The 8,638-nt window shown below is 50.6% G+C and overlaps 1 pseudogene; it reads left to right on the forward strand.

Moving 5' to 3' along the window:
* Positions 1 to 5,615: 5,615 nt before the first annotated feature.
* LOC144784173 (mortality factor 4-like protein 1) lies at positions 5,616 to 8,337 on the forward strand (annotated as a pseudogene).
* Positions 8,338 to 8,638: the final 301 nt, after the last annotated feature.

Below are 8,638 nucleotides of genomic sequence, written 5' to 3' on the forward strand. Positions count from 1 at the left end.
CCTAACCTCCCATTCCATCCCCAAGAAAGCACGGTAAGACTTGGTCCTGGGGGCTAAGCTAGCAACCACGAGGTTCTGTAATCTGGGGCACCAATCTGCCAAAGTACTGCCGGGAAGTGCGCTGGCGAGGGGTCTGCTGCAGGAAGATGTTCCCTGAAAACCTGCATTTTAAAGCGAGAAAGGGAGTCAGCTGCATTCTTGAGGATGCCTGGGACATGCTTGGCTCTGAAAACCACATTCCATTTTAAGCACTGTAACACAATCTCCTTTATCAGGCGCAGTATGAACGGACAGCGTTCCCCCTGTTGATTTATACATTCCACAACTGTCATGTTATCGGACCAGAACACCACTGATTGATTACACAGGTGTTCAGGCCAGACCTTCAAAGCCACCCATATTGGGAAGAGTTCCAGGAAGCCAATATTGGCGGTCAGACCCCATGCTCTCCATTCTTCTGGCCACCGCTGGGTGACCCACTTGGTCCCCAGGATGGCGCCAAAACCCACACTACCAGCAGCGTCTGCCCATAAACCCAACTCTGCTGATGTGGCGAGAGGACCGGACCACACTACCCTGCCATTAAAGTTCTCCAGGAATGCCATCCATATAAGCATATCCTGGCGAACCTCAGATGACAACCTCGTGCGGTGATGTTTCTCCCGCAGCCCTTTCATAGCTTGGGCAATGGAGCGTGAGAATGGGCGTGCCATCGGGATGACCCGCAAAGCGAAGTTCAGTTGCCCCACTACTTCCTGCAGCTGTTGCAAGGAAACCTTGTCGTTGCGTAGGCATTGACGAAGAGCTGCTCTAAACCTATGCACTTTGTCCCTGGGCAACCTGAAGCATCCCCCCACTGAGTCAATCTCGATACCAAGGAATTCCAGGCAGGTGGACGGACCGACCGTCTTCCCCGGCGCCAGCGGGACCCGAAAAGCCCGCATGAGCACGCAAAATTCCTGCAATGCCCAAGCACACTCCTGAGAGCCCACCGCACCTAAGAAAAGGAAATCGTCCAGGTAATGAATGACCTGCTGGTGGCCCGTCGCCTGTCTCATGACCCATTCTAGGAATGAGCTAAACGTCTCAAAGTAAGCACATGATATGGAACAGCCCATGGGCATGCATTTATCCATGTAAAACTTGCCTTCGAAATAGAAACCTAGGAGGTGGTGATCCAAAGGATGGACTGGGAGGAGACGGAAAGCAGATTCTATGTCGGATTTTGCCATCAGTGCCCCTGGCCCCCGAGCACGCAATAAATCCACGGCCTGGTCAAATGAGACATACTTTACACTACAAATCCCTTCATCAATCGCATCGTTCAAGTATTGCTCCTCTTGGTGCCGACAGGTTGTGGATCAGTCTAAACTCGCCTTTCTCCTTTTTGGGTACTACTCCAAGCGGTGAACATACAAAATTGGGGACAGGCACCTCCAGGAAAGGGCCAGCTATCCTGCCCAGAGACAGTTCCTTGCTAATCTTAGCAGCCACCACTGCAGGATTATGCTTTACTGACAGTTGGTTCCTGCAATGTGCGCTGCCTGTGTAACCCACCGCCGGGATCCTAAAACCTTGTGAGAAACCTTCCTGAAGCAGAGTGGCCGCTGTGTGGTCCGGGTATCTATTCAACCATGGGATCATTGCTAACACGTTTATTGGCGTGGGGGGACCCAAATCGTCTGCACTACTCTGGCTTCCCCCTTCCCCTCTGACCGTGGTTGCCTTGCTTGGACCTGCAAGTTGTCTCGGGGTGGGATGGGTGACCACAGACTGCACATGCGTGTCTAAATCTACAGGTGCCCGGGGCCCTTGTGCAGGATCGCTTATTAAAGTCCCAGCATACCCCTTTCCTCTCTGACCCCACCCCCCTATTCTTTCCCGGGACCTCACTCCCCTGGGCTGACCGAAAGGGCTGTTGGGGTCTGGCGGAGAACACCCTGACTGCACTGGTGGACTGGGATGGGGCTGTGTCCCCTGAGAACTGCTTATGCCAAGACATAGAGTCCACCCTGTCCCATGCCAATGATGTGTCAAATTCCTTGGCTTTCCTGAAATTAACATCATACTCCTTCCACGCATCCCCAGTGTATTGATCGCTCCACCCCACAATCCTGCTTTGGTATCAAGCCATTGCCGCCTGGACATTAGGGGGGCGTTCGGCCGTGATAGCCCTGAGGACGGAAAAGGCCCTGATCCAATTCTTCAAAGTCTCCTCTACCCTGAACTTGGAGCACTGTGCCCTCCATTCACTCAGATGCATCCATTCCTTCAGTAACTTGGCCTGCTCCATTTCCCTATTGTCTAGTAACAAAGAAAAAATGTAAACATATTTTCCCGCCCAAATCAACTCTTTCACTGCCTGGGACACATGTTGTGCCAAATTTTCACTCCTGGATGGCACTGAGCCGTCCCCCAAGAGAGGCAGCGCCACCTCCTTACCATTTCCGGGCACCTGGGCCGGTAGACCACCATCTCCATTCGGTTGGGCGGGACTGGAACCTGTAAGTGAAGCAGATAAGGGCACCGCAGCACTGTCGGCCACCGTCGCAGCTTTAATCTTTTCTACCAACTTCGCCGCTTCTGCCGCATGATCTGATGAGGCAGGAAACACACCCCCCTTTTGCAGCCAAGGCAATAAGGCCGCTATCTGAGATATCAACTCAACAGGGACCGGGTCCAGGTTACCAGCTGCCACCCCTGGGACCCCAGAGGGCATGTCCGGTGGCCCTGGCGTGGTAGGCAGGGTAGCGGGTGTCGGCGGCACACTCGGAACTGGTATCGGTACCACGGGCGGGGGGGTAGGCCCCGCAGGAGGGGGTGCCGGCGGCATGGCAGGAGCCGGTGCCGCGGGCGCCGGAATTACTGGCAGCAGTGCAAGAGGGACCGGTACCGCAGGTACGGGCGTACTAGGGACCGGAACTACAGGCACGGGGGCTGGGGCACTGTACCTGGGCTTCTTGGCCATAGATCTCTTTGGTGGGGTAACAAAATCCCCCCTCGGCAAGGGTGCCGCTCTCTGCCGCATGGGTCTGCCTGATGGGCCTGGGGGATCAGCAAACCTCTCATTCATGCGGGCCTCTAATTCATCCACCTTCCCCAACCTCTTATTAATGTCACTCATTTCCCGCATCATGGCCTGCATCATCACCTCCATCCTGGACCCTCCTTTACCACCCTTCAGCCCCGGCATGTTTAGCAAACGAATGCCCTACACTCCTAGTGTTACGACTCAGGTGACCGTGTGCTTTGTACCTTCACCAGCTGGAGGATGCACAGGGGGCTGTAAGCACCATGCGACCGTAACCGCAATGCCCCAGCTTCTCCGGTTTGTCAGGGGTGAGTAAACTCTAACGTAGACCCACCCGGCGGCTACCAGAAGCAATGAAATGCAAGCCCCCCGCTCTCCTCTTACTGATCCAATCCTGCGCCTTTCCACAGCCGGTATCGCGTCTGGGACCACGTCCGCCGTCCCCCACTCTGGGCTCACCGTGCACGTAATGCTGAGGCTTGTATTGGATTGCCTGAGGCTTGTATTGGATTGCCTGTAATAGAAAAGTGATTAATATCTGGGGGTGGCAAACTCAAACAGTTGCTGAAAATAAAACTGGATACAATATCACACGGGAATGGAGAATGGATCGAACCTTTGTTGACCACCCATACGCCAAACCTGGCTGCTTAAATTAAACTACATAGGGGAGAAACATCACTTTGAAATACACACGTTTCCATTCAGAGATACCAATACAGTTGTATGTCCCCTACAGGTCTCCCATCCAGGTCCTGCCCTGGTCGACCCTGCTTCGCCACCCACACCCTGAGCCTTTCAAGTACGGTACCCCAGGCACTCCCACAGGACGGAGAAACGTGCTCCCGTTTATAGCGCGACGGCGAGGGAGGGCAGCGCTGCCCCGCCGAAAAACTCTCAGGCTTATAACCGAACCAAGTGGGTGAGTACAATCCTGGACCACAATGGATCCCCCCGGGGCACAACCGGTGTGGGGGAGCGTCCAGGCAACAAGGAATCCCCTGGGTGCTTCTTTATCCTCGAGGGGCCCGGGGGGGCGGGCGCACGCCCCCTCCCCGAACCCCCTGCAGCCCGCCCCCCCGACCCGGATGTCGCTTGATGCCATCCGGGTCAGGGAGGGCGCCAACCAATCGGTGGTAGGGCGTGCCCCAGAGGACACGCCCCACCACCGGGAGGCACAGAGGGAGAGGAGCGGTCACCGCACCGCCATGCGGGCGGGGGGGCCAAGAGCCCCCCCTTTTCATTTGCTGCTGCCTGTTGCCCCCCACTGGTCTGACAATCATATCAGTCAACATGACGCCAGACCGCCCACTCCCTTCAAACCCCTGGTGCGACGTCATGCTGACTGACATGATTGTCAGTTCTCCCTTGGGTCTTTGAACTTAAGTAAACTGAATAAGTTTACTTAAGTTCAAAGATGCCGAGGGAGCTGCGGGCGGGGGGCTACGCCCCCACGCCCCAATGGACGCACCGCGCCTGCCTGACCACGTCAGGTATTAAGGACGAACACTGTAGAAGAGACAAGGACTCCAGGAGAGTGTTGAGATAACACACTGTTGAAATGGCAACTGCAGACCTATGTAGTTAACCGATCCATAGCTTACAGGATATTATGTTTTTCTGTCTGTGTCGGGATGATGACTGTAAGTGTATTTCCCACATGAAGGAATTTTGGGGACACGAGGAGTGTGAGTGTAATTATTGTTGTAATAAATTCCCACGTTGTTGATAGTTGGTAGCAAATTACAAATATGGTGGGCGCTGTATTTCCGCATAATATTTGTCCACTTGTAAAACTTTACAAATTAACTCTCATGATGACTATAATGTAGAAGGGACCCTCTTAATATGGCGACTGACTGTGTTCACTTGCTAGTCCGTCCTTTAAACATAGCCATTTAGCACATGGAGAAGTGTGGCTCAGGGGTTAGAGGCGGCAGACCCGGAAGCTGAGATCGGTCCTGGACCAGGGTTCAATTCCCCGCCTCGGCGGGTCTTGAGCTCAAAAATTCCACGGACTCGATAATTCTCGTTCCGGTGCCTACTCGACTCACGGGTTCACACTCTGCAACTCTGGGCAATAGCTTGCTTAATCTCCACTACGGCCCCTCGCGGCGGGATGCCTGGCTTTCACCTTGTGGATACCCTGCTGGGGTTATCTCACAGGGGAATACCAGGACGGGTTCCCAAGGCAAGCGCCTTGATGCCTTCGGGTGATACGTGCGCTATATAAATCGCAATACATTTACATTTACATGGATATTGGTATAAATAGAGTACCAAGATGATGATGTTCTGCACGCCATTCGGAGCCTTGTAACACTCCACGAGGGGAATGGACATCGGGAGTATTATTCCCAGGTGTGGGATCACACTGTATGATTTTGTTACATGCACCATTCTGGCCTGCTTTCGGTAACTGCTGCACAGTTACTGAAAGGCAACGTTGTTTGAGTGTGCGCAGCTTCCCACAGTGGTCGCATTGCATGACGTGTAGTGGGCGGTGGCGGCGGCTGGGGCGGGCGCGCAGTGATTAGATGTGGCGGGCCGGGAGCGGAGGTCCAGGGAGGAGCGGGCAGTATAAATGGAGCCAAAGCAGGAACCCAGGCCCAAATTTACCGAAGGTAAATAAAAAAGCATACCACCTACTTTTGAAGGACAGTTGCATCAGTGAAAGGTTTTTTAGTATGGAGACTCCAGATTTATCACTGCTTGAGTTGAGAAGGGAGCATGTTTTGTGTTTCCACGGACCTCTCCTTTATTAAGCCAAGTGTGTGAAGGTTTCCATAAAGGAGAAACAAGTGAAATACTTTATTCATTACAGCGGTTGGAATAAGAACTGGGATGAGTGGGTGCCAGAGAGCAGAGTACTCAACTACGTGGAAACCAACCTGCAGAAGCAGAAGGAACTTCAGAAGGCTAATCAGGAGCAGTATGCAGAGGGGAAAATGAGAGGTGCAGCACCAAAGAAGGCTGTGGGTCCGCAGCAGAAACATGTGGAAGTAAAAACGAAGAACAATAAACAGAAAACTCCAGGGGCTGGAGAAGGCAGTAGTACGAGTGAAGCACCTCAACCACCACGTAAGAAGAGAGCTCGTGTAGACCCCAGCGTGGAAAATGAGGAAACGTTTATGGACAGAGTTGAAGTGAAAGTAAAGATTCCAGAGGAGCTCAAACCGTGGATGGTTGATGACTGGGACTTGATAACTAGGCAAAAGCAGCTCTTCTATCTCCCTGCTAAGCCATTTTGGAGGATTATGCAAATTACAAGAAATCGCAAGGCAACACAGATAACAAGGAGAATGCAGTGAACTAAGTGGTTGCTGGAATTAAGGAATACTTTAACGTGATGCTCGGCACCCAGCTGCTGTACAAGTTTGAGAGGCCACAGTATGCAGAAATCCTGGCTGATCATCCAGATGCACAGATGTCACATGTCTATGGAGCGCCTCACCTTTTAAGACTATTTGTCCGTTTTGGTGCAATGCTTGCCTACACACCTCTGGATGAGAAGAGTCTGGCTTTATTATTGAACAATTTGCATGATTTTCTGAAGAACCTTGCAAAGAATGCGCTAGTATTGTTCAGCACCAGTGACTATGAAGTTGCACCTCCTGGAACCACCCCTGCCTGCCATAGACCCTGTTTGGAGCAAGTGAGGTAAGAAGAGAGCAGCAGCAGATTCAGAGGGGTGGGTGGCTGAGTCTGTGGCTCATCCATGATGGCTGCCAAGGTTTCAGATTGCTATGTGTGGCACTTTCAGAATTTCATTGTAATTATGAGTGACATTTCAACGTCTAGAAGTCACACTTTCTCAGGGGCAAAAATTAAAATCCCTCATGTATGTGCATGTAACTTGCATGATTGAGGTAACTATTAGCAGCCATACTACGTGTCTCGCCGGACATCTTTCAAGTGCTCACCGGCCTTTTTCCCCAGCACCCTCCCCCCCCAGGTGGCAGCAATCTGAAGGATAGCCCCGGGCGTCACAAGCTCTAGCTACGCCCCTGATTATACAGCTCTAAGGAAAGCGCAGTTTACCCAGAGCATGATTATATCAGACGTCAGAGTTAACAGTGATAATAAGTGAAGGTTACATCATTGTAAATTATTAACGAAAACAGAATGGCATTGCTAACCTTGGAAAGATACCTAATTGTATACGATTACCTGGTATAATTATTCAAAGGAATCAAGCCACAAAAACAGATTTACATAATGAATGCTTCTTCTTGTTGAATGTCGTGATATTGTGCTCCTAAAACAACATCCTGGAATGCACAATAAGCAATATGACTAAGTAATACGTGTGGAGATTTGACAAGCAAGTTATAGACATTATAGACAAGTTATAACCAAAGAATAAACTATAGAAGCAAAGTCATTTACACGAATGCCAAAACTTGTATATTGGTGTGATATACAGCACCATTAATCCCATACAGGTAAGAGACCTTCGATAGTGCATGGTGTTTATAATATCAGTTCTTTATTGTTTTTGACTCTTTTGGACATCATCTTATCTGTGTTATTCCCGGTTTCCTTTCCCACAGCATCCTTCCTAAGATCCTTTCCTTCATCCAGCCACTCCGAACCTCTGGTGACTATTATTACAGAGTTGGTGCTGCCAGAAGGTGGGCATTGAAGGGTACTGCTCCTGAGGAACACATGCTCTTGATGTTGGCACAGTGAACATGAAACTTAGCAAGAGCATGGATTGACAATAATGTTTCCTACTGTCTCATAGAGGTTCCCATAATACAAATTTGAAACAAATTATTAGTACTGTAGGACTCATTTGGAGTTTCCTAGATGGAGACATACCACCCAAAACATTGGTTCTCCTGTCCACTGACAGAGCATACCATCTGCCCTATTGAGAGTAAGGAGCATTGATGGATGAATCTCCTTGTTACATCTTCTGTCTCATCCACATTTCTGCTGTGCCGCCAATTGTTGATCTGAAAATTGGTGGACGGGCCAAGTGAATCAGAACAATGGGCTAGTTCTCAAGGGCTCCAGTAGATGACAGTGTTCTTTTCTCCATGACCCTCCTATGTTTGTATGTTGCATCAGGCATGGTGGAAGCAGATACTGACGGATTATAATAAACAGCTACCAGATCCGATGCTATCTCTGTGATTATGTGTGCAAAATTCATGTATAGCCCATCAAAAACACCAGACAGCATCCTCTTTATCCAGCTCCAGCAGGTCATTAGGCACCTCAAGCAGCCTGATGCGATTTTTCTAACCATCCCTTCGGCTAAGAAGTCACACCCATCAGGTTTTGATACTTTAAAGTGACACCACTCAATGGACCCTGGTACTCGCTCCCATTGTTCTGTCACACCAGACACTGGAGGATGTAATCTGCCAATACTGGTGTGGGGAGGAGGAGATAGGACACTAATAGATACTGCTGTGCTTTTGCCATCTGGAGAAGGAGTGAACAAGAGCATGAGCAATTAGTTTGGCCACATCTTTCCTCTTAGTGTTCTGCTATGGCAGAAGGTATAATGCTCATACTAAATGCGTAGGATTTTCCTTCTACACTCTGAGTAGAAAGCAGTAAGGCTGCACCCCCTTTTTGCATTGGCTTTGCACC

Source organism: Lissotriton helveticus, chromosome 10 (assembly GCF_964261635.1).
Source record: "Lissotriton helveticus chromosome 10, aLisHel1.1, whole genome shotgun sequence".
Taxonomy (NCBI): domain Eukaryota; kingdom Metazoa; phylum Chordata; class Amphibia; order Caudata; family Salamandridae; genus Lissotriton; species Lissotriton helveticus.